The sequence below is a fragment of the Dermacentor silvarum genome, chromosome 2 (assembly GCF_013339745.2).
Source record: "Dermacentor silvarum isolate Dsil-2018 chromosome 2, BIME_Dsil_1.4, whole genome shotgun sequence".
Taxonomy (NCBI): Eukaryota; Metazoa; Arthropoda; class Arachnida; order Ixodida; family Ixodidae; genus Dermacentor; species Dermacentor silvarum.
The window spans coordinates 37,488,092-37,511,584 of NC_051155.1; the positions used below are offsets into that span (position 1 = coordinate 37,488,092).

The 23,493-nt window shown below is 46.0% G+C and overlaps 1 protein-coding gene and 1 long non-coding RNA gene across 2 annotated transcripts in view; both read right to left on the minus strand.

Annotated features, from left to right (window-relative positions):
- The window catches only part of LOC119439969 (neprilysin-like), a 500,589-nt gene that overhangs the window by 175,575 nt on the left and 301,521 nt on the right, over positions 1–23,493 (minus strand). The window lies entirely within an intron of this gene.
- LOC125942977 (uncharacterized) lies at positions 1,078–22,536 on the minus strand. Its single transcript, XR_007465456.1, has 3 exons — positions 22,427–22,536; positions 1,326–1,430; positions 1,078–1,223 (listed from the first exon to the last, which is right to left on the minus strand). It is a non-coding gene; the product is annotated as an uncharacterized LOC125942977 (long non-coding RNA).

Consider the following 23,493-nt stretch of genomic DNA (forward strand, 5'->3'; position numbering starts at 1 on the left):
GCAGTCCTTCTGAACGGCAAAGCTGAAGTCGTCAACTCGGCTTCCACGTGCACCACGCAAACAGACATTGCATAACAAGCAGCCATCGCATTGGCACTTTTAGAACAAAAGAGGTCCAGGATCTACAGCGATTCTGGAGCAGCCGCCCGGGCATTTGCCAAAGGAGTCATCTCTAGACAGGCCCTGGCAATTCTTGACGGAAAGGCCGTCAAACCCCACACGATCATCTGGTTTCCTGCTCATATGGGAGAAATCAACGGTGCTCCCGTGAACCTCAACGAATCTGCCCACAATGCTGCACGAGGACTTGCCAACTATGCAGCCACAAGGCAAGAAGATGCTGAGGTTCCTGATTGAAAGGACCACCTCCTCACGTTCAACGAGCTAACCAAGCACTTCTACCTAGAAAGCACGGTCTTCCCCCCTCCGCACAGTAAACTAAATAGAGCTCAGGCCATTACGCTAAGGCTCTTACAAACACGAACTTATCCGAACCCCCTAATTATCAACAAGATCTATCCGGAGATCTGTACTCCTACAACATGCGATAAATGTAATGACACCATAGATCTTAGTCATATACTCTGGCCTTGCTCCACGTTACGCAGCGATGAGAACAACAGTGAAGAGTGGTGGGACGCAGCTCTACGCAGTCTCACATTAGATGAACAGCTGCGGGCAGTCCAACGGGCTCGCGAAGCGGCCGATAGGCTAGGTCTTTCGGTGCCAACGTGGGAGCGGCCCGCTTCGGGCTAGGAAACTAGCGCGACCCAATCGATCAGAATACAGTTGTTCCATCCATCGATCCATGATCTACTACGAGAAAGTTACGCTTGTATAACTGACACTGTCTCGGAACATCGAGTAATCTACACGGATATGATCGAAATGTAGATTTACGTAGACAATTCAAATAAATAGCCGTTCGCTTTATGTTCAGGACTACGCACGGGAGGATGTAACTACATCTGAATTCAAGGGATATATGCTGGAGAGACAGCCTGATTTACAGAATGAAACTGAGCAAACTGAAAAGTACAAAACAGTAGCCCTAATTGCACGAGTACGTTAGCCGGTAAAATAATCAGGATCACACTTTCTCTTATTAGATGGTATTATGGACACTGCAGTACCTGCTCCGCTTACCTGAGTTGTTCAGGGCTGTGTATATTTTTCTCAATTTGAACGAGGATTCCTTTCGTACTTACATTGCGACAAAAAGCCTGTTTGAAGAAACAAGAAAAAAGTCACTTATGGCTTTTAACGTAAATGACACCTTTATGGTCGGTAAACAGTGTGGAACCACGACAACAAAAGCAACCTACCATCGCCCATGAAACGAAGAACAGCTGCGGCCCCGAAAAGTGGTTCACGCCTTGTAGACGCGTATCTACATCGTCGCATTCTTCTTTAAGTACTTCGGAGTATGCCTGAAAGAGGTTATTGTTGAGATTATCACTGCAACTCGAAGTTGAAACAGCGCAGGCCTGTGGTGAAAGAAAAGAAACTAAAGCACTAAATCAGAAAATGCGCACGGCTTGAACAATGTGACTTTTACTCATCGCATTTAAATGCGTAAGGATTTCTATGCCTACCGAACTAGGAAACCCGTCCGTCCATCTGCCACGTAAGACGAATCGCTATAAAGAAAATAATGTATAAGGGAACAGAACGAATGTGAAAGGAAGAAATTCAGCGACGACTACCATCCTCTCTTATGCGAAATTTAAGCGCAGCTCTACACGTGTTTTCATTTCGCGAAGTATTGACTAGCACGGCTCGTACCAAACTTAGCGAAGTGTGGCGCGACTGCCTCGCTAATCGGGAGATCGCGAGAGGCAGCCTGTGGGTGACGCGTGAGCGCGATTCACAGCAGCCGATGCAGACAAACCTCCGCTCATGCAGCGCTTTGGTAAACAGGTGGTGCGCGCTACTCTGGCGCCATCTCGTCACCGCAGAGTCTGCCTTGCGCGGCACTACGCTTTTGTTCTCACGCTTTAGCCATACCCTCCTTCTCCGCTTTCTTCCTCGCGCTCTCTTCGCTATCGTCATCTTTTATCTCCCGCAGCGCTCCGCGTTCGCTTTCATCCTTCGCTGCGCTTGTTCTCGCAGTTACGAGGGACAACGCCGACGCTCGCCGCCGAAACGGACTCCTAAGAGCTAACCTCTAAGTCGCTTGCCGGTGCCGAGTTTGGAATCTACGACCCCACACTCAGAAACCGAGTGTCGTACCCACTGAGTTAAACACACTTTTGTACTTTGTTGCCTGTGTCTGACATGTCACAAACAAAAAAAAATCCAGCATTATTTGCAAAAAAACCTGGTGGACGCATAAGCTGCGCTTTGAAGAGTGGAACTACCATGACCGCTTTTTACGCATCCCTGTAACTGTAGCTTATGTAACCGTAATGTTTACCTGCAAACGCTGGCGGCAAACGCTTGGCACGAAGGCGAGCTACCTCGTTCTCCACCCCCCCCCCCCCTCCACGGCGGGATCCGCCGCTGAATGGCTGGATGGATGCTATGAGCATCCCCTTTGACGCAGGGTGGTGGATTGCACCACGAAGCGCTTGTTATTTTTTGCCTATTTTCTTGCCTATATTTTTGAAAAAACACGCAGACACAAAGAATTCCCAGCATCAAACTTTTTGACCATTACTCGGAACTCGTGTCTGTATGCCTCCGTTCTTAGCAGTCTCCCTACTTTTCAGCCAGCAAACCTCCAATCGCCTCTTACTAAGCTCTATTGCGGGCATGTTTACTTTGCCCCAGCTATCCCTGAACCCAAGGGCTTCAAGGAGGCCAGAGGAGCCTAAACTTGCAGCTGGATAGATATCTCCACATTCCAATAAAACATGTTCCATCATTTTCCTAGCTTTACTGCAGCAAGCACATGCGTCTTAATTCTTGGTGTGCCTCGCTTTATAACTATGCGTTCTAAGGCACCCTGATCTTCCTTCGAAAAGTAAGGAGCTTCCATTTGTGTTATCATAAATTGTTCCTTTCTTGATTTAGTTTTTTCCTTTGACGTAATTAGGCATAGCAGGTTTCTTTTCCATTGTCGCCACCCATGAAATTGTCTCAGCCTCTCTCACTTTGCATCTCACGTTCTTTGTTGGCGTGTTGCTGACCATACCGGTCGCACCCGCCACATTGGCTTAGTTGGCTAAGGCGTTGCGCTGCTGAGCACCAGGTTGCGGGATCGAAGCCCGGCCACGGCAGCCACATTTTCGATTGCGGCGAAATGCAAAAACGCCCGTGTGCTTCCGTTGTAGTGCACGTTAAGGAACCCCAGGTAGTCAAAATTAATCCGGAGCCCTCCATTACGCGTGCCTCATAAACAGAACTGGTTTTGGCACGTAAAACCCCAGAAAGAAGAAGACCATAGCGGTCGCATACTTGCTGGTAAGCTTCCTAGTTCTCTTCCTCCACTGAGTCAATGTTGTTCCTGTACAAATATCTGAACACCCTCGCACACCATTTACTTTCTTCCATTTTCCTCAGTCGTACTTCAATATTCACAATCAATTTTACTCTGTGCTTCGCTCACTTTAAAACTTATTCAGCCCATATCACCCTCAACAGCTTCGCATTGGGCGCTCACCAGTCTTTGAAGTCAGTGGTGCAATCGGGACTCGATGGCATACAAAGGTCAGTGGGACGCCTCGCATTGGGTGCTCACGGGTCTTCCCTATTGTATCTCCATAGAGCTCTGTGTTTCATTATGGCCGCATTTCTCTTCCCTTTTGCTATTAGGTTTTTTTCCCGTGTCTCCAGATATCTATCGCCTTCGTTTATCCATACACCAAGGCATTTGTATTCTTTTACCCCAGGTATTTCTTGGTTCTGCTCACATCCGGAGCTGGGGATGTGAGGGCCATCTGGATGGTGTTTCAAGAAACCGAACAAGGCGTGCCGCTTACACTAATGGCGAATTCCATTGGGAGAACAGGAGCACTCAAAAGCACGCTGAAAGTACTCGTTCCAGAGGCGACGTGTTTCAATGGTCGAACAGGAGTGGGAGCGCCGTCATCCAGTGGTAGAACAAGAGCAGTTTCGCTGCGCCGAGAGCAGCCGGGAGCAGTCCGGACTGCTCTCGCCTGAAAAGCGGAGTACGGAGGAAGTCACGTGGCTTAAACTATCATCTCCTCCTCATATCTTTTTATTTTTCTTCAGCCGGTGCGCGCGGCGGCAATGACGGCAGCCTAGCGTGGTTATTGTTTTGTCACTGCTGATTTTGACGTCGGTGATACGAGCGAGCTTCGCAGCGATTTAGCGACAAATCCTGACATTTCTAGGCCGCCTTGCTTCTCGTCGGATGCGCGGGGGAGAACGGCAGCAAAGCGTATTCGCCTTGCTGAAGTGCTTGAGACGCTCGACGGTGACGGCAGCGAAAGCTGCTAGAGCTCAACTTCAGATGATCTTCGCAGGCGGAAACGTTGTGGGATGCGTCGGCGCTGCACAAAAGTATGTAGTCCGTGGCCGCAAACGGTGACAGCGTTACGCCCGCTCTCCTGCTGAGAATGGTGGGACGTCGATCGCTTTAGTCACAAGGTACATTTCTCCTCACAAGTCCCCCTCCCACTTGCTCTCCGAATGCACGCCGTATTCCAGCGGCGGGTCGAGTGCCCCTGCTCTCACTGCGCTGTCACCCGACTCCGCACTGCGCGGCGCCGTGCTCCTCTCCTACCAATGGAATTCGCTATAAAACACACCTCAAACGGCAGCTGGAAAAGGGGTTTGTATTTGATTTTGCGCGTCGTAACAGAATTATGTTTTCTCGTAAATTCAAGTTACTATCCGACGCTATCATGCCTGGGGGTTGCGTGTAAGTTGTACTTTACGAATTTGCTCGCACATTTTACTTTGAGAAATTCAACTAGTTCAGTAACGCCTCTGCGCCACGCGGAGTGCTTGCGTGGTTCGGGATAATTCTAACGCACGCCGGCACCGACGGCGGAGCTGAGAGAAGTTATTCTTTATGAAGAAGAGAAAGGTGAGTGACTGAGTGAAATAACTTTATTTAGGTCCAGAGAAGACGCAGGGGAGACCCCGCGCCACCCGGCTAGTTCAACGTAGGGACCTCCAAGCCGAACTTGACGGCCCGATCGCGGGCACTCTGGACGGCCAGGGTTTGGTCGTTGAGTTCGGGGCTGCCTAAAAGCGCAGCCCACCTATCCTCGCTGAAGGCGGAGCCGATGGCTTCACTCTCCCACAACACATGGTTCAATGTTGCCGTTAGTCCACTGGCAGGGCAGGCCGCATTGGGATACCTTTCAGGGTATATAGCGTGAAGAACCACAAGGTTAGGATACGCACGAGCTTGTAAAAGTCGAAGGGTCACCGCCCGCGCCCTGCATAAGGCAGGGTGCGGGAGTTGGCATAGCAGTCTTGACAGGTAGTAATGCTTCGTGATCTCATTATACCTGAGCAATGGTTCCCCGCGGGGTAGGGGGACTGCGGAGGCGGCGCGGTCAGTGAGTCGTCGCGTGCCCTCGCGCGCGTTCTCGTTAGGGTTAGAGAGAGAGCCCTTTGTCGACCCCAAGTGACCGGGAACCAAATGAGCGAATGCGGAGAGATACGTTTCAAGCTTTGGAGAATGCGAAGGGCCTGAGGGGAGCCCATCCCGGATCGGTAGGCCTTAATGACCGCCTTGGAATCGCTATATATTGCCTCTCTGCGACCATCGAGCACAGCCAGTGCGATTGCAATTTGTTCGGCTACCGAGGGCTTCGAAGTGCGTACTGTAACGCAGCAAGTGATCGTGGAATTAGAGTCGACGATGGAGACGGCAAACGCCTGTTGTTGAACATATGCCGCGGCGTCCACGAAGCTTGCCTCAATGTGGTTATTACGGACATGTTCGAGTAGAGCTCTACCCCTGGCACGACGTCTGCCGACGCTTGTGTCCGGGTGCATATTGCGGGTAATGGGCGCGATGTGCAGTTGAGATCTGATGTCACTGGAATCCGCACGGCGTCGGGGTACTGCTCTAAAGGGTAGAGGCCCATCTCGTCGAGTACCTTGCGGCCCGCCGGGGTGCCGGATAGCCTGAGCAGCTGTGAACGCTCTTGCACCTGTATTATTTCTTCGAGCGTGTTGTGCACGTCTATGTCAGTGACGACGTCCTTGGTCGCCGCCGCGGCATCATCCCTGATCCCTTTTGCACCAACTTTCAAAATCTGCCTCGGCCGTCGGTGCGCGCTCCGCTCTGATCTTGCGGCAAAACGTTCCAGTCGATCATCTTGAATTTCCTTGTCCTACAGCGGGCAAACGTGAAGGAGACCTCAATGACGTAGTGGTCACTTCCGAGTTCTAGAGCCGTGTTTACCCACTTCACCTCCCCGACGTTCCTGACCAAAGAGAGGTCTGGGGTAGTGTCCCGGCATGTCGAGGTGCCTCTCCTAGTGGGGAAATCCTTATCGGTGATTAGTGTCAAGTCCGCTTCCATCGCAGGTTGCCTGTATTTTCTGCAGCCCTTGAGGGAGCACAGCTCAGCGCCAAAGGGGAGGGAGAGAGTAGTGGAAAAGAAAATAGGAGAGGGTAAAGATGACGCTATAGCGGGGGCGAAGCAAACCGCAGGGCAGGAGCTCAGTGGGGACGGCCGGGATGGGAGGCCTTGTCAGCCGGTAACAATTCAGTCATGGGCAGCCAAGGGAAGATCACATGATTTGGCAGACGTGGCAAGGGCGCGGTGAACCAATGTTGAAGGGATGCTACAATCTCGCCGAGAGCCCCTTCGAGTCGAGGAATTCGACGACGCTAAGCAGTGCCGGAAGCTGGTTGCGGTGGGAGGGGAAAATGATGTCCTACTCTCTGGTGGCAGGAAGTCCCAGGCGGCGGGACTCCTTGATGGAGCCGGCCTCGATATTAGAGGTACGGGGGGCAGGCCAGGGGAAGGTGTCGCAGTGTTACAGGGTCCCCAAAGGAGCCGCAGGCCGGTGAAGCGGCCATCCTAAGCCTGTAACGACGTGCCCCATGCGGCGGCAGCAGCCGTAGATGGCGGCCAAGGGACACCCGCTTGTCCTGGTGACATGCCAAGAGATGTCGTCGCAGCATGTGCCTTGTGAGGTCTCCAGTTGTCACTGCAAGGCTCAGAGCAGGCATAGAGGGACCGCGGAGTCGTGGGTACTCTTTACAAGGGCATCGGCCTCCCCATTGGCCGGGATCCCCACATAGGCTGGAAGTCAGTGGATTGACATCGAGCAGCCGGCCTCTTAGACACCGCAAGTTTTTGAGCCCCTCCAATGTAAAATAAACCTGAATGAAAATGAGGGAGGCCTGCACGACGAGATGTATCGCACGGTAAAAGCCACATAAATAAAAGTGAAAAGGGGCATAAACCCGAGAGGTTTTAGGAAAAAGACAATTAACAAAAAAACGATGTCTATCCGAAACCTATCAGAAATGAATTCAAGTCCTCCGAAGGTGTGATAAATCAAACGTCTGCTTTAGCATTGTGGGTTGCGTGTCGAGAATCTCTACACGTGGTTTATCGATGAATAAACCTGAAAAAGTGAATAAAAAAGGTGGTGAAAGAACAGGAATATCATGGAAAATGAAAAAGGCCATAAAGAAAAATTAAAAAAAACTGTCCAAGTCGTCGAGGCAATCCGCCATGAACAAAATCCATGCAGGTTCGGCATCGTGGCAGGCAGGCAGCGCAGGTTGACGGAGCAGCATTGTTGTACCCGGCAGTTCCGTAACTCTAAGGGCAGAACTGAAGAACTGTGGATGAAGCCAATGTCAAAATGACAGATAGAAAACGACAAGAAGTGCAAAGTGCGGGGGAATGAATGATGATGTCATGTATGAGCAATATCATCAAACATTCCGTCAATAGTGGCACAATGCTTACACCTACTTAGACAACTCAAGTGAAATTTCTGCCGTAATTTTAAATGCGAAACATTTCTTGGCGAACATTTGCCACTATGACAATATTTATCTATCTATCTATCTATCTAGCCGCCTAAGTCTTGGTGCTCTCATGGTCGTATCGCTAACTTGGTATTTGCCAAAATTTGTGTACTAAGACAAGAGTATGTGACGAACATAAATGATAGGTCATGACATAAATATCATGCCATATGTGCCATGTAGGTCGTGAAACAGCTGCCTACGTGTTGGTGCTCTCATGGTCGTTTCGTTAACTTGGTAGGTACCAAAATTGGCATAGTATGACAACAGTGTATGACAAACAGTAAGTGATAGGTCATGACATGAATGGCATGATATGCATGTCATGTAGGTCATAAAACAGCTACCTAAAATGACAAAGACCCAGCGATAAAACTTTAACGCTCGAAAACTACTGAAATGGGTTCGGACGTGGGTACTAAGTTAAGGCAACACTAAACTGATGATGCTAGAAGTCATAGTCATGAGTATGACTCAGCAAAAATGACAATCACTCAGCGAAAGAGATTAACACTCAAAAACCACTCAAATGGGTTCTGACTTAGGTATTAAGTGAAGGGAAACATTAAAGGATTATAGTCGAAGCAATAGTCATGTGCATGACTCAATGACCATGACATTGAACAGCAGAAAAGATTAACACTCAAGAACCACTGAAATCGTTTCTGACGTAATTACTAAGAGAAGGAAACACTAAAGGATAATGGTAGAAGTGATAGTTATGAGCACGACTCAGCAGAAATGACAATGACTCAACGAAAATGATTAGCACTCAAAAACCACTCCAATGGGTTCTGATGTGGGTACTAAGAATACAAAACATTAAATGATAAAGGTAGAAGTAATAGTCATGAGCATGACTCAGCAAAAATGACAATCACAACAAAAAAAGAATAACACTCACAAACCACTGAAATTGGTTCGGACGTGGGTACTAAGTTAAGGAAACACTAAAGGATGATGCTAGAAGTCATAGTCATGAGCATGACTCAGCAAAAATGACAATGACTCAGCGAAAAAACTAACACTCAAGAACCACTGAAATAGGTCCTGGCGTGGGTACTAAGTGAAGGAAACACTGAAGGAGCATGACTCAGCAGAAATGACACTGACTCAGCAAAAAAAAGATTAACACTGAAAAACCACTGAACTGGGTTCGAACGTGGGTACTAAGTTAAGGAAACACTAAAAGATGGTGGTAGAAGCCACAGTCATGACCATGACTCAGGAAGAATGACAAGGACTCAGCGAAAAAAGATTAACACTCAAAAACTAATGGAATGGGTTCGTATGTAGTACTAAGTGAAGGAAAAAGTTAAAAGTCAATGGCTGAAGCCATAGTCATGAGCACGGCTAAGGCTTTCGCTTAAGGTCTCCTAGGCGTTGCTAAAGGGACTCTTGAGGACTCATGACGTGAATTTCATAACATGCGTGTCATGTAGATGATGAAAAAGCCACCTACGTCTTGGTGCTCTCAAGGTCGTTTCGTTAACTTGGTAGGCTTCCCGCACACTGCTTCGCATGACATCGATTCCCACAGAGCGTTCGCATGACATCGATTCAGCCGGCTTTTTTATCCTTCAATCCTCATGGCAGCCCTTGCACGCGCGAGCTCAGTGCCGATCTTCGTCATTGTTTTGTTCGCGTGAATGATGCGAGACACACGCAGAGACACACGTGTGCTCTCGTTCGGTGACATGCGCGGGTTTTGCGAACCTCGCCGGGATTCGTCACCGTGGCCTGCGGCCTGGCTGTTCCCTTGGCGAATTGGCCAACCAATCGCAGCGGAGATGCACGCCACTGGTTCCGTCTAAGTGGCCTTATTGGACACCAAACATTATGGACCGTAGCGACCACTGTTTTGGACCGTAAAGCCATGGTCCTGATGCCGAAGTAATGCTTCAAGAAAGAAAAGTAACAAGGTTGATTTCGTTTTGTTTTTTTCCGAGTTTTTTTATGTGCTCAGGATGTGTGCATTATACATATACTATATTTTACTTACACTGACTTTGGAAACTATGCTCGCCGTTGAAATAAAATTTGGGTTTACTTCAACACCATTTTTCCTGAATGTGAAGAGTGATTCGCTCCCAAAATTGCTAAAAAAAGACGATCGTTGAAACTCATAGATTACCGGACCGACAAAACAGCGAAAGCCAATACTATTAACAGAAATGTCTGGGATACCTAAACAAAAAGTTAGCAGAAATAAGGAACGATACTACAATGCACGCTTGCTAGACTTTATTACACCCTCTCCTGAGAGATGCTGAAAAAAAACATGCCTCCAAGTGCTTCTTTCTGTAATATTCCTCAGAGATGGCATATGTGTGCGGGATGAAATAATTGTTCGTTTTGAATTGTGCATAAATAATTATGCATAAATAAATTGATGGGTGATAACAGCAGCCTAGTACACTTTTTTTTAATTTACCGTTTCTCCCTGACATAGGTATGAAGTCGAATAGCTTATTTTGGCTTTTTCACCCGTTTTAAGGCAGGTAGTTGGCGGCCAGTTGTTGGCGGTCTGAGGGTGGAACAATTGCGCCTACAGAAAATGAGCACATGTTCCGGGGCCCGTTCATGGTCGAGCGCCTACTGCCTCAGGTCTGTTAATACACACGTGCTGTCCCCCCTTTGCTAGCACGAGGGATGAGCTGGTTAATCGCTTTGTTCTCTACGGAATTACGCAATGAAACGATTAAGCTTCTCCTTTAAGAGTGGAACGCGATAGCATTCGAAGATCTATGATTGCTTCGCGCGCTTACCGGCAACTGCAGCTTATGTAACCGTAATGTTTCCCTGCAAACCCTGGCGGCGAATGCTATGCACGAAGGCGAGCTTTCTGGCAGAAACGCCGCCTTTGCCTGGGCCCATGCCGGACGCCGTGCACTGCCGGGCCAAAAATAAATGTAATCATTTTCATCTCTCTGTTATTGCTTCGCACTTTTAATATTTCATTTACAGAAGATTTAACACAAAAGGCATGCGCTGTCCGTGTTTTGTTTCATGACGTTTGCTCGTGGGCTGTAATTCTCACAATTTCAAGGAATAACTTTGTCAAGAATGGAACAGAAGGTTTGAGCAACTTGTGTGATAGAATGGTGTGGCTATTGGAATATTTCTCCGCAGCTATATTTACATTCTGTTGAGGTGAATTTTTCATTAATTAGGACGTAAATGAACAATTGTTATATAATTTGTATCAACACGACAATCATAGGCTACCTGATTCGTAAGCAGTCTCAATCATATGCCCCGTGTTTTCTTCACGCTCTTTACTGTCACTATGAGAAAGACGACAAATGCCGTTACTGAACGTTTGCATTGAAGTCTCTGGCACATGACGTATAGGTACTATCCTCCGGACCACGGCTCCGGCGGCTGGAGCGGCTGCCTGGCCACAATGGGACGCTGCTGTCTCGCTCCGCGCGCTTGGGTCGAGAGTGCCGTGGGTGACGTTAAGCTTCTCCCTATCTCTCGCACTGTGTCTTGTCACGCTTGATAAAATGTCTAGTGTGTCGTCCGGTTGCTCTGCTGCTGGCGGTTGCGATGGAAGGGACCGTGCATAGCCGGTATTCAACACAAGACGACGGCCGCAGGGAATAAAACCCCGGCACATTGAAAGAACAAAGACCTGCTGTTTTTTTTTTGTTTCTTTTTACCTATGTTGGCCTAACCTTTCATACTAGCGTCTGTCGCCTACGTCCCTTGCTGCTCGAGTTTACGGAACATTGCGCAAGGCGCTGCAGTGGTGGCTGACACGCGCTCGTTCACGCCTGCGGGATAAAGGGACCTTCACGTTAGCGGCACGTCGACTTGCCGTGCACCGTTTGACGTTCTCAGGCTGACGTGCGCGGGCGGTTGTGCTCGCGCCCGTCAAGGTTTCTTTGCCATGCAGAGAATAGATACAAAATTCTTTTTGGGGACGTTTTTCTGGCTGCCGCAAGCCGACATGAATGATCAGCGACGCAGGAATGGTGGCCGTAGCTACGTTGGATTGCCCCTGGCTTGACTCCCGCGGCGACGGCGCCGTCCGCTTTTCGCTCCGTGGCTTTCTCCGTGCGCGCTCGCTACATCGCTAGGGAGATTCCAATAGGGAGAGTACTGGAAACTGTACGCGATTACAGGTTTCCATACGACAAGACGAAGCCAGAATACAAGGACACGGAATTTAAAACTAGCAGATGGGGACATGCTGACGACGAAAGATGCGCTCAAAATCTTGCCGTCCCAGCTTAGTACAGCGAGTTAACGAGGTTAGATGGTGTCACGTGTTTTGCGCACCGGTGAAGCTTGCCGCGTACTTTGAACACCTCCATGCGGCCATCGGCTACTGCGCGCGACAGCCCATGTGTTGAATACCGGCTATGTACGGTCCCTTTTATCGCACCCGCCAGCAGCAGAGCAACCGGACGACGCACTAGACATTTCATCAAGCGCGACAAGACACAGCGCGAGAGTGAGGGAGAAGCTTAACGTCACCCACGGCACTTTCGACCCAAGCGCGCGGATCGAGACAGCAGCGCCCCGTTGTGGCCAGCCAGCCGCTCCGGCCGCCGGAGCCGTGGTCCGTTTATTTTTTTGGCCGATAGTACATCTGACCGGACTACACTAACTGGGATATCATACTTCCGTTCATTATCTTCGCTCATAGTAGTGACAATCAATGCACCACGGTTTAAAATACAAACTTCTTCGTTTTTGGCCACGTTCCTCCTCCATTTCCCACATACCACCTTCCTCAACACTCCGGTCCCTCCGACCACATCTCTTCCACACCAGTTTCCTTCCCGACTGGCCTACTCACGCGAACAAGCTTGCGCCAATACCAAGCCCTGGCCGGCAGGGAAGGCCGCTGTGACGAACGACCATGGGCTGCTTCACTCCGCCCCGGTGACGAAGTAAATTACTACTATGGGCTCCAGATTGCGCGGCGCATTAGTGATATAAACGTTTTTTTTTTCAAATAGTTTACCATTGCATCAACGTTGACCCCATTCCATGGTCAACTATCGCATTGTTTCCGCACTGGCTACAACTAACAGCCGGCCGCGCTGCATGAAGCTAGTGCATGCATACTGCATCAATTAAACGCCATCATCGATGATCTTATTCCGTTTGAACTGCCCCCATGAGAGCCGCTTCAGTGGCGAGGGAAAGATTGCGAATGCCAAGTGTGGACATAACTGGTTTTTACATTTGCATAGTTATCATCATCAGCTTTCACCTTCGTCTTCACCTACAGTCACGCACGCGATCTTGAAATGAAGCGTTCGGTGGGAATTAGTCGGATAATATTACAGGTTTTCTTAAAGAACATAGCATTCTAAGAAACCTGCAAAAGGATTCTAAAAGTAGCTTTTGGACGAATTTTTACTTGGTTGGAGCTATAAATAATTTCTCTCGCGCAAGAAACACATGCTACATTCATAAAAATTAGCAATTTCTTCAGTAAGGTCTCATACAAATAAATAAGCACAACAGAGACCGTAGTTGCGATGTGTCCATGGTTCATTTGGAACTAACCAAAATTTTAAAGAAAATTTAACACGCCCCTGCTAAACCTGTCCTTTCGTCACCTGCTTACCAATAGAAGATGGCTAATGATAACATATGCAACATATTTTGCAACATATCTATGCATAAATTATACAAAATATTTATCTAACAAAAATTACGCAACATATTTATGCATAATAAGTGTGTGCACTCCATTTTCAGATAAGCAATATTTACGGTTTCGTCACATCGGGTGAAGGACAATAGAAATGGGCCCAGCCCGAAAGGTTTCTCACCAATAGTGAAGGGCTAATGGCGGGAATGAAACACGATCAAAGTATAATTCATTTATGTTATACCCCTCCTGAACTCGCGTGTGGAGTATCTCTGCCGTGTCTATATGTGAAACCATACATTCCAGAGTAATTGCTGATGCTGAATCGACGACAGCATGCACCCGATACACGCAATCTGACTGGACGAAGCTTCTGCGTTTTGCAACCAACGACACCACTCAAGCAATTTTGAGTACAGTATGTCCATCCTCTGCTGAGCGATAAATCGGCAACGGTGATAATCCGGTAAAAGAAGTCGCCATCGAAAAGTGAAACAATGTGCGCATGACACAGCGATTCGCGGTGCGATTGCAAACATTAACCTGATCGTACTTGTTTCAGAATTCTAAATGTAAAATAGCTTGTAAAAATAGGTGTGTGTGATTATATAGTTATTTCTATTTATTTTCCCATACTGTCAATCCCTAATGGGATTATAACAGGCACGGCAAGTACAAATGGTAGTATTTGCAAACAAAAAAAAAGCAAACGTAAATGCATTATATAATCACAAAAGTAACATTGCAAAAGCTTTTGCTTAACTAAACAGCATATTTAAGCAATATGTAGTTACATTTGGCGAGCTATTGTAACGCTGCTCACTGTGGTACGCGTGATTTTTTACAAAAATAACACCAAATTTTGCGATGCTCGGAACAACGTTCCTAATGCATTTTATTATCTCATAAAATACCTTGAATCTGAACAATGTATGCCCATTTATTTATGATATTCGTTGCATTTGAATAACATGCGCAGCACAATATAAAGTTTTGCCTCGATTCGTACATTTTTTTTCGGTACGGGTAGTGGTAAGGCCCAGGCAAACTACCCCGCATAGAAAAAAAGAAATGGCCTCCTTGCACAGAAAGTTAAAGCAGCCCCTTTCACCCCTCTCTCCCTCATTTTCTTTTCTCATGGGGCCAACTCTGAATTCGCGCATTGAGTAGTGTAGGCGGGGACGTGCAACGCCACCTAGATAGCAGGGCTCTGCACTCTGCTTTTGACATCATGCAATTATGACCAATACTTTCACTGCCAAGTGATGTGTGACGAAAACGGTGACATCAAAATCACTGCTGGCTTATCCGGGAGCATCCTCATTAGATTCTATGGCAGTCGGGCGAGGTAGTTCGGCATCATGTATGGCATTAGACCGGCCTAGTCCTATCTAGGAGGAGGCGTTGTGACAGCACAGTGAATGTAGGCGGTGTCACGCAGCTTTTGAGCCTACTGCACAAAATGCCTGGTTTTGTGATTATCCTATTGCTATTCCTCAAAATCCAGTCGACTTTGGCGTGCGCTCAAAACGTCGACAGCCTGTCAGAACGCTTATTTATTTATTTATTTACAGTACCTTCAGGGCCCAGAAGGGCGTTACAGAGGGTGTGGGTACAATAAACGATAACAAAACAACATGGTCAAACAATTAGTAGTATTTAGAGTGATAAACTCAAAATATGATCAGTTATTGCAATCTTGAAAGATGATGCCTCCTCGATGCAGGCAATGGAGGGGGGAAGGCGGTTCCACTCGGCACTGGTTTTTGGCAGAAATGAATCGGAGAAAACATTTGTGCGACAGAAAGGAATAAACACTATAAGCCGATGATCAAGACGCGACGACATGTATGAAGGTTCTGAAATAAATTCTTGTTTAAGTGAGTTATTTTGATAAAAGATTTTTTGAAAAAGGCAGAGGCGGGAAATCTTTCTTCGAACCTGCTAATTAACAAGGCCAAGGTTTGACTTCATTAAAGAAACGCTAGCTGCGCGACAATAGTTTGATAGGATGAAACGTGCTGACCTGTTCTGAACTGACTCAATGGTGTCTACTAATGTTTTTTGACCAGGGTCCCAGACTGATGACGCATACTCTAGCTTCGGTCTAATTAGTGTTTTGTAGAGCAGTAACTTCAAATAGGGTGGGGCTTTAGAAAAATTCCTGCGAACGTAGCCAAGAGATCTGTTTGCATTGTTAGTGATGTGTTCAATGTGCGCATGCCACGAAAGGTTGCTGCTTAGCTGCATTCCAACAAATTTATAGGAAGTCACGTGCTCAAGGTTGGTTTCATTGATAATATAGCCGAAAGGAGTGGGTGAGTTTGACCGACGCGAGAAAGACATAATTTTGCATTTAGTCGGATTTAAGAACATTAGCCATTGTGAGCACCACCTTGAAATGTTACCTAGATCTGACTGAAGCATAAAGTTATCATGCTGATTAGTTATTTCACGGTATAGAACGCAATCGTCGGCAAAAAGTTTAATAGAACTGCTAATTACGGCAGGCAAGTCGTTTATATAAATTAGGAATAGTAATGGTCCTAAGACAGAGCCTTGAGGAACACCTGACTTCACGGCGCAGTGCGGGGATGCAGAATCGTTAGCTGTTACAAATTGGCTACGGTTGTTTAGAAAACATTCCATCCATTTCAGAATATTAGGATCAATATTAAGAGTACTAAGTTTAAGAAGCAATAAGCGATGAGACACCTTGTCAAACGCTTTCGCAAAATCTAGAAAGATACAATCAATGATCTGGCCTTTGTCTAAAGAGGAAGAAATGTTGTGTATAAACGATATTAGTTGCGTTTCGCAGGAGTAGTTTTTGTGAAACCCATGCTGAGATGATGTGAACAAAGAGTTGGACTCCAGAAATGAGACAAGATTGGAAAATATGACGTGTTCAAGGAGTTTGCAAGGGACGCTGGTAAGTGAAATGGGTCTGTAATTGAGAGGGGAATGCGGGTTACCTGACTTCAACAGAGGGACCACCTTCCCCACCTTCCAGTCTGCGGGCAAAGTTGAGCACTCAATAAATTGGGTGAAAAGGTACATAAAAATATAGAGGAGTAACAGCAGGATTCTTCAAAAATTTCGAATTAATTTCGTCGGCACCACAGGAAGACGATAGTTTTAATCTTGAATTAACTTCTATATCCCCGCAAAATCGACAACAAGTGGATACATGGGAAAGAAATCTTCTTTGCGCATGTGTGGCTCTGTATCAATACAGCAAACAGAAAATGATTTCGCGAAAGTATCATGTAGGACATTGCAACATTCTGCATTGGTCATGGTGTTACCATAGTTATCTGTAAGAGATATGGTATTTTTCTTTTTTATTTGAATAGTACTCCAAAATTTTGATGGATTTGTAGAAAGAAGTCAGGGAAGATGGGTATTAAAAAAAACATCCTTCGCTTCTTTTAACGCGGTAAGATAAGCATGCAGCGCATTAGAATAATCATTCCTACGAGTAGATGTTCGACTGCGTTTTGCAAGACGGAAAAGCCGTTTTTTTCTTGTTTGACAGTCTTTTTAATGTCGTGGAAAACCAAGGAGAGCGTTTATTTCCGGAAAGCCTGCGCAGTGGCACGTATTTAGCGACAAGTGACGTGGCTTTGTTTTTAAACAAGTTCCAATTTTCTTCTACGGTACGGCTGAAAAATTCTGGTATACAGTCGTCAATGAATACGGCAAACTCATTATTAATTCCAGTGTAATCACCATTCGCAAAATCTCTGATAAATTTTGCATTGTTCTTCTCACATCTAACGGGGCCTGTTACAGAAAAATGTAAAAAACAGTGATCGCTTAGTCCGGGGAAACTAGTTAAAGAATGTACTCAGTTTGGTTCAGTGACAAGGATCAAGTCTAGAGTGTTAGATGAAGTAGTGCCAGCTCTAGCAGGCCCAGAAACAAGTTGCGTAAGATTAAAATTTAGGCACAAGTTAAGGAAAGATTGACTTTCGGCGGATGTACCGACAACGAAAGGCGATAGCGAAGTCCACCTTATTTTAGGGAAATTAAAATCGCCTAAAAGGAATAGCGGTGAGTGTGAAAATTCTGAGACGAGAAAATTCAGGATGTCATGCAGTTCATCGCAAAAAGTAGATGGTGCACTTGGTGACCGATAACACGCACAAAGCAATACGTTTTGATGGTTTATAACAATACGAACACAAACCACTTCTAAAGACGACAAAAGTGAGATCCTATAAGACACTATATTGTCGGCGACGGCAATTAATACACCACCACTTGATTTTAGGTCGCGGTCATGACGGTGAGCAACGTAATTCTTGTCACAGTGGAACAGCTCTTCGCTAAGAATTTTATCGGTCAACCAAGTCTCCGTCAATACAACCACGTCAGCGGCACACGAATAAAAAATGGTACGCTTTATCTGCCAACGGCCACGGAGGGCGAAAGATAAAATAAACATCGTCGAACATGCACTGTAAGAGAAGCAATTCGGAGAACTTTATATAAGAGAGTTTTAGCACATCCGACATTGTTTGCGAATTACAGGTTAGCGACCGCGTAAACGTGGGATGATCATGATGATAATTTCTTGGCATCCCGTTGGAAATGGGGTGGTGGTAAATAGTCACCTAGCCTGCTTGCGTTAATCATGTATTCTATACATGCTTTCCATTCTAGCATGTTTGTATGCATTTCTCTAATCTTTTACAGCGTAAGCTGTTATGGGCTCATTCCAATAGCCGTTTCGGTTCGTGATGATGCCGCCGCCGGCGTTTGGCGGCGTAACCGCTATTGCCGGAAATGCGAAAAAAAGTACCAGCTCTTCGCTGGTATCGAGCCCAGGCCCGCTGCGTGTGAGTCGGATACTTTACCACTGAGCCACGCAAGCGCTTGCTCTCAAGCAGAAGAAAAATTCCCTTTATAGGCAGGTGCGCATGCGCTATGACGTCATCCCGGCATGTTGTCTACTGCGCGCCGCCCTTACACTATGCATAGCGTTCGCCCGACTTCCACTACGTGTGCTCGGACTGCAAGTGCTTCGCGAGGCATTCCCCGATTTCACGGACCACGAGGCAATGCATACACACTTTGTATAACTTGCATCATTTCGCATTACTTCGTAAAACGTAAAATCACTTCGTATAGCCAGGACCAGCTAGGAACCGATCAGCTCCGCTGTCTTTAGCCTTGCGCCACTAGTGCAAGCTATCCCGACTTTTTTTCCGATTTTTGGCACTACTTTATCAAGGTCACCTCAAAATGAGGCATATAAAGCTTTTGCCTTATTAATTTGTGATTTCTCTGGATGTCCTAGATTTGTCGCTGCGTCACCACACATATTCACAAAGTGTCTGTAAATATCTTGCGTTGTCAGCCAGAAGCACTGCGTCGCCCGCATACATCATTCCAGGGATCTTTTGTTGCACCATTCGCGCATTACGCATAAATCAAACCCTAATTGAAAGTTTTCCAGTCGTCTGTCTATGCGCGTTACATAAAGCCTGAAGAACAATGGAGACAGAGGACATCCCTCCTTCAGGCCTTCGGTGAATTTCCACCACTTCATTGCATTGTTGGCCTTTCCATACAAACCGTTCTCGGTTGTCTCTATATATCGTATATCCCTCAGCAGCTCAAAGAAATCGCCATCTATACCTTCGCGCTTCAGAATGTTCCCTAACAATTCCACGTCTACTATGTCGTAGACTCCCTTATCTTGAAAAGTTTTCCCTAAAAGTCTATCTTGAGCTGCTAAAATCTCTATTCACTGAGATATTATTCTCTAAGCGTCGGCTGGTCTGAACACATCCTGTAATTCCCGCAGTATATCATTTTTCTCTACCACTTCGAAAGTTCAAATTTTATAGCTTCCCTCTATTGGCCTGTATGAGTTTATCTTATCCTTATCACCTTTGAAAATGAGGTTCATCTTCCTTTCACACCATTAAACTGGAAGGAATTGCCTTCGTTTTTATTACGTGCTATATGGCATTAGTCAGCAGCACCTTGCTTTTTAGAGCCAGCTTTTTGATTATCTGTACTATAGGGACACTTCGTTCTGCTTTCTTTCTGTAAACCTTTTCTATGCTAAATATCCTCTCAGGCTTATTTGTTGTAGCCAGGTTTGCTTGAGTCCGAACTACGCTTTCCTTCGTGCCATAGTTATCTATAATAACGTATATTATATACCGCAGTGCATCGTCCACTTCGAAGGTATTACCGTCTTCATTCCTTGTAGCCGTTTGCGAATTTTTATTTGACTCCGAGTCCTCTTACATGGTTCCATAATCTTTCTGGTACGCCTTTTTTTGTGAGTGTTATGCTCCCATCACTCACTTATGCATTTATTTCCTCTTGTAATAGATCACTCGCTTCCCTGATCTTTTCTCCAGATTTGTTCCCTTTAAAGAGCAGCTCTTCTTCCTGTATTCCCAATTTCTGGCTTCTCGATAATTCTCAGACGTCTGCTTACGCTCTTCGACAGCTTCCCTTACTTCCTTGTTCAACTACTTACCGGGTGTCCTCTTTCCAATCCAACAGCGTGCTTGCCCTGTCCGTCATATCTCCTGCTGCATAGCGTCTACCAAGTCCTTATATTTCCAGAATGTTGTAGGAAGCTCCTCCATTTTCTTCCCTATATTTTTCGCGATCTCTGTTAATTTGCTTTTCATTTCTTTTTAAAAATTCTGATAATATTGGTTCGTGTTTTAAGTTATTACCTATCCAAATTTTAATATTAAACATTCATGATCCCTACCCAAGCTACTTTTTCCATGTTCGTCAATCGTCATTTGGTATAGTCGTTCGTAGACCGTTCGAAGGTATCCTGTTCCCACATTGCCACTTTAGCTGTCCCTGGCGCTTATTCTCCCCTTTAGGCTATATAAGGTTCTTTACATCACACAGATCCAGCACTAGACAACCGTTGTATATAATCAGTATATCCGTCTAAATCATCCATGTGCACATTCATATATCCTACATATACCACATGGCGTGACGTCTTGAACTCATTAATATTGCTTGAAATGGAATCAATCGATTATTTATTTTTATTTCTGCTGTCACTATCTGCACATAGGTAAGCTGCTCCCAGCGAAGTCTTTTTCCTTCCCTTCAGCCGATAATGCATAAATGCTCCTGCATGCCTCTGTTACCCTTTGCGACTTCATGCCTCACTTAATTAGCATGCCTACGCTTTCGCCTTTCCTTCTGTTCCACCCCTTTCATACAAAGTTGCCAAAAAGAAACCTGCTCCAGGTCGCGTAGATGCGTAAAATTTCCAGCCATTTTTCCTGTTGCAACCGCGGTTCATATTTATGCAATAAATTTAACCGTCTCTATACTTATACTTGGTGCGTCTTGTCCTAACTTTCCTGTGGTGTAATTTTGCTCCCTGCTGGTGTGTCACTACATTCAATACTTAATCTACCTTCCTGGTTATCAGGGACCCGCTTAAATATACTGCCAGTGCCGCTATCAGCGTCCAACTGGTGTTGCTAAACGATCGCTAAAATGTATCCCGTCAAGTCCAAAAGCGCCTTCGCGGCCTGCTCAATGCACTTCCCGGTTGATATCAATGACTGTAACATTCATTGCCTTAGCTAACGAACAATTCCTTCTGTTTACTGCAAGGACTGTCCATTCAATTCCATTCCCCTGCATTTCAACTTCTGGCACCGTGAATCCTGCCGATTTGCACTTCCTTTGAAACATTCCGCAGATCGGCAACCCCTGTGGCTATTTGCTTCGCAATCCTTGTCCCCCGTCCTTGCAGTACGTCAATCACTCCACCCATTATCAGGACTAGGTGCCTCTCCTATACTGCGTTCCACATGTGTTGCTTGGCTTTCGCTATCACTTCCCTAATCGGTCGGTTTACGCGTTATCGCGCCAATCTATACTCGCTTGTCTGCAGCTATACTCTCTATTATCACCGGTTCTACTTTGCATGTTTAAATCGCAAGAAAACAACAACAATTGGATGTTTTCCCTCCTCGCTGCCGAAAGCTGCCCCTGAGGCTTTGATGATCAGTCGGATTTGTGGCTCCTGTCCCAGAGCTCAACCTGACAAACACAGAGCTATTATCAATGTAACCATGTGTATTATATAGTTGGCTGCTGGTGTAAAGTTTCGGCATTGGTGTAGTCGGTGCACACATTGCCTTCTAAATGTTTTTTTTTTAATAAATGCACTCCTGCTACCCCAAATCGCGTCTTTAAGGCATTATGGTTACACTAAGCGTTACATGAGGCTGCTACTAGCTTTGGCTAACATGGTTTGACGCAAAACGTACTGCACGCCGGAATAAGGGTAATGCTATAACTCTATATATTCCCGGAACACAAAATAAAGATGAATGACATCGCCTTTCATTTTCAACTTGCGCACTGCAAATTGTAAAAATATACTATTCTTCTTTTCACTGGGGATACACCCACTGTTAGCACACGTACTATCCCCCCCCCCTCTACTTAACGCTTAAGAGCGTTTAGGCACAAATGAAGTGTCTTTATCTTGTCCAGCAACAATTTAACAGGTGCAAGATGTACCAGCTAGAATTTAGCAAAATAAATATCTGCACTTAAGCACCTACCTAATGAGCAGCTTAGTGCAATTAGAGAAGGTAATTTAGATTGATCGGCAGTCATGTAGTATATAGTGCGGCAGAACATTGAATATTCTTCCACAACCTTTCGTGTAGATTTCACATTTTCTTAAAGCACTCATGGTATATGGTAACCTATGTTTAGGAAAGCAAGGTGCCTCGGTTGCAATTGTTTGTTTTACACTATTCAGTAACAAATCGTCCTTTCAAATAGCAGTAAAGAGAAGTGATGCTGTTCAGAACGCACCGGCCTCAAGCAAACACATGAAAAGAAGTGGAAGCCACCTACCATGAAAGATGTTTGCAGGCCCGCATTGTCCACGATATCATCGTTCAATGTTTTTGCATAATTAACCCCTTTGTGAAATTCTAAAAGTATCTGAAGCACCTGAAGAAAATGTTGCAATTGAGGTAAATTGACACAAAATATAACCTTATATATTAACAGAAAGACGCATTGCGTTCCCAAAAGATATAAAAATGACCAGCTAATACAGTATGATTCAAAGCTTTGAGATACCTAAATCGTAATCATCATCGTCATCAGCCTATAGTTATGTCCACTGCAGGACGAAGGCCTCTCCCTGCGATTTACAATTACCCCTGTCTTGCGCTAGCTGATTCCAACTTGCGCCTGCAAATTTCCTAAATTCATCAACCCACCTAGTTTTCTGCCGTCCTTGACTGCACTTCCCTTCCCTTGGTATCCGTTCTGTAACTCTAATGGTCCACCGGTTATCCATCCTACGCATTACATGGCCTGCCCAGCTCCATTTCTTCCGCTTAATGTCAAACAAGATAGATAGCCTTAATTAGGAAGGCATCATTTTGCAATGAGTGATATATCTTGCCTAAAAATAGACGTCCTTGTATAAGTTAACAGTAATTTCTTAATACTTTGTCGTATTATTAGGGCATGACTCAAAAAGACCGCAAGTAGTATGACTCCTGGTATACCTTGCAGAATCCCAAACCGATATCCAGAGAGCGCGCTACTGCCTGCCAGTTGCCGCCCCACTCCCCCGCATTTCCCCAACTATTTGGCGCGAACTTCCGAGCATACTACCACGGCAACAAAAACGCAGATGGTCTCGTAATTTTCAGAACTACCGGCATCTGCAGTATGCCGAAGGGTAGCGCCATGGCCAGTGTCACTTGGGCACCTCTCCGGACATTGAAATATCCCTCTGCGAAAACAAAAACGGCCCCACTGTCTACGTAAAAAAAAGGGGGGGGGGGGGACTCGTCCTGTCTTGCAACAAGAAACTCGCCCTAACGTTTTCTTTTCTTTTGTATTCTCAGACCATTCGTGTTCTAATGCAACAGCGACTTTACCAGCTCAGAGTCAATATACGC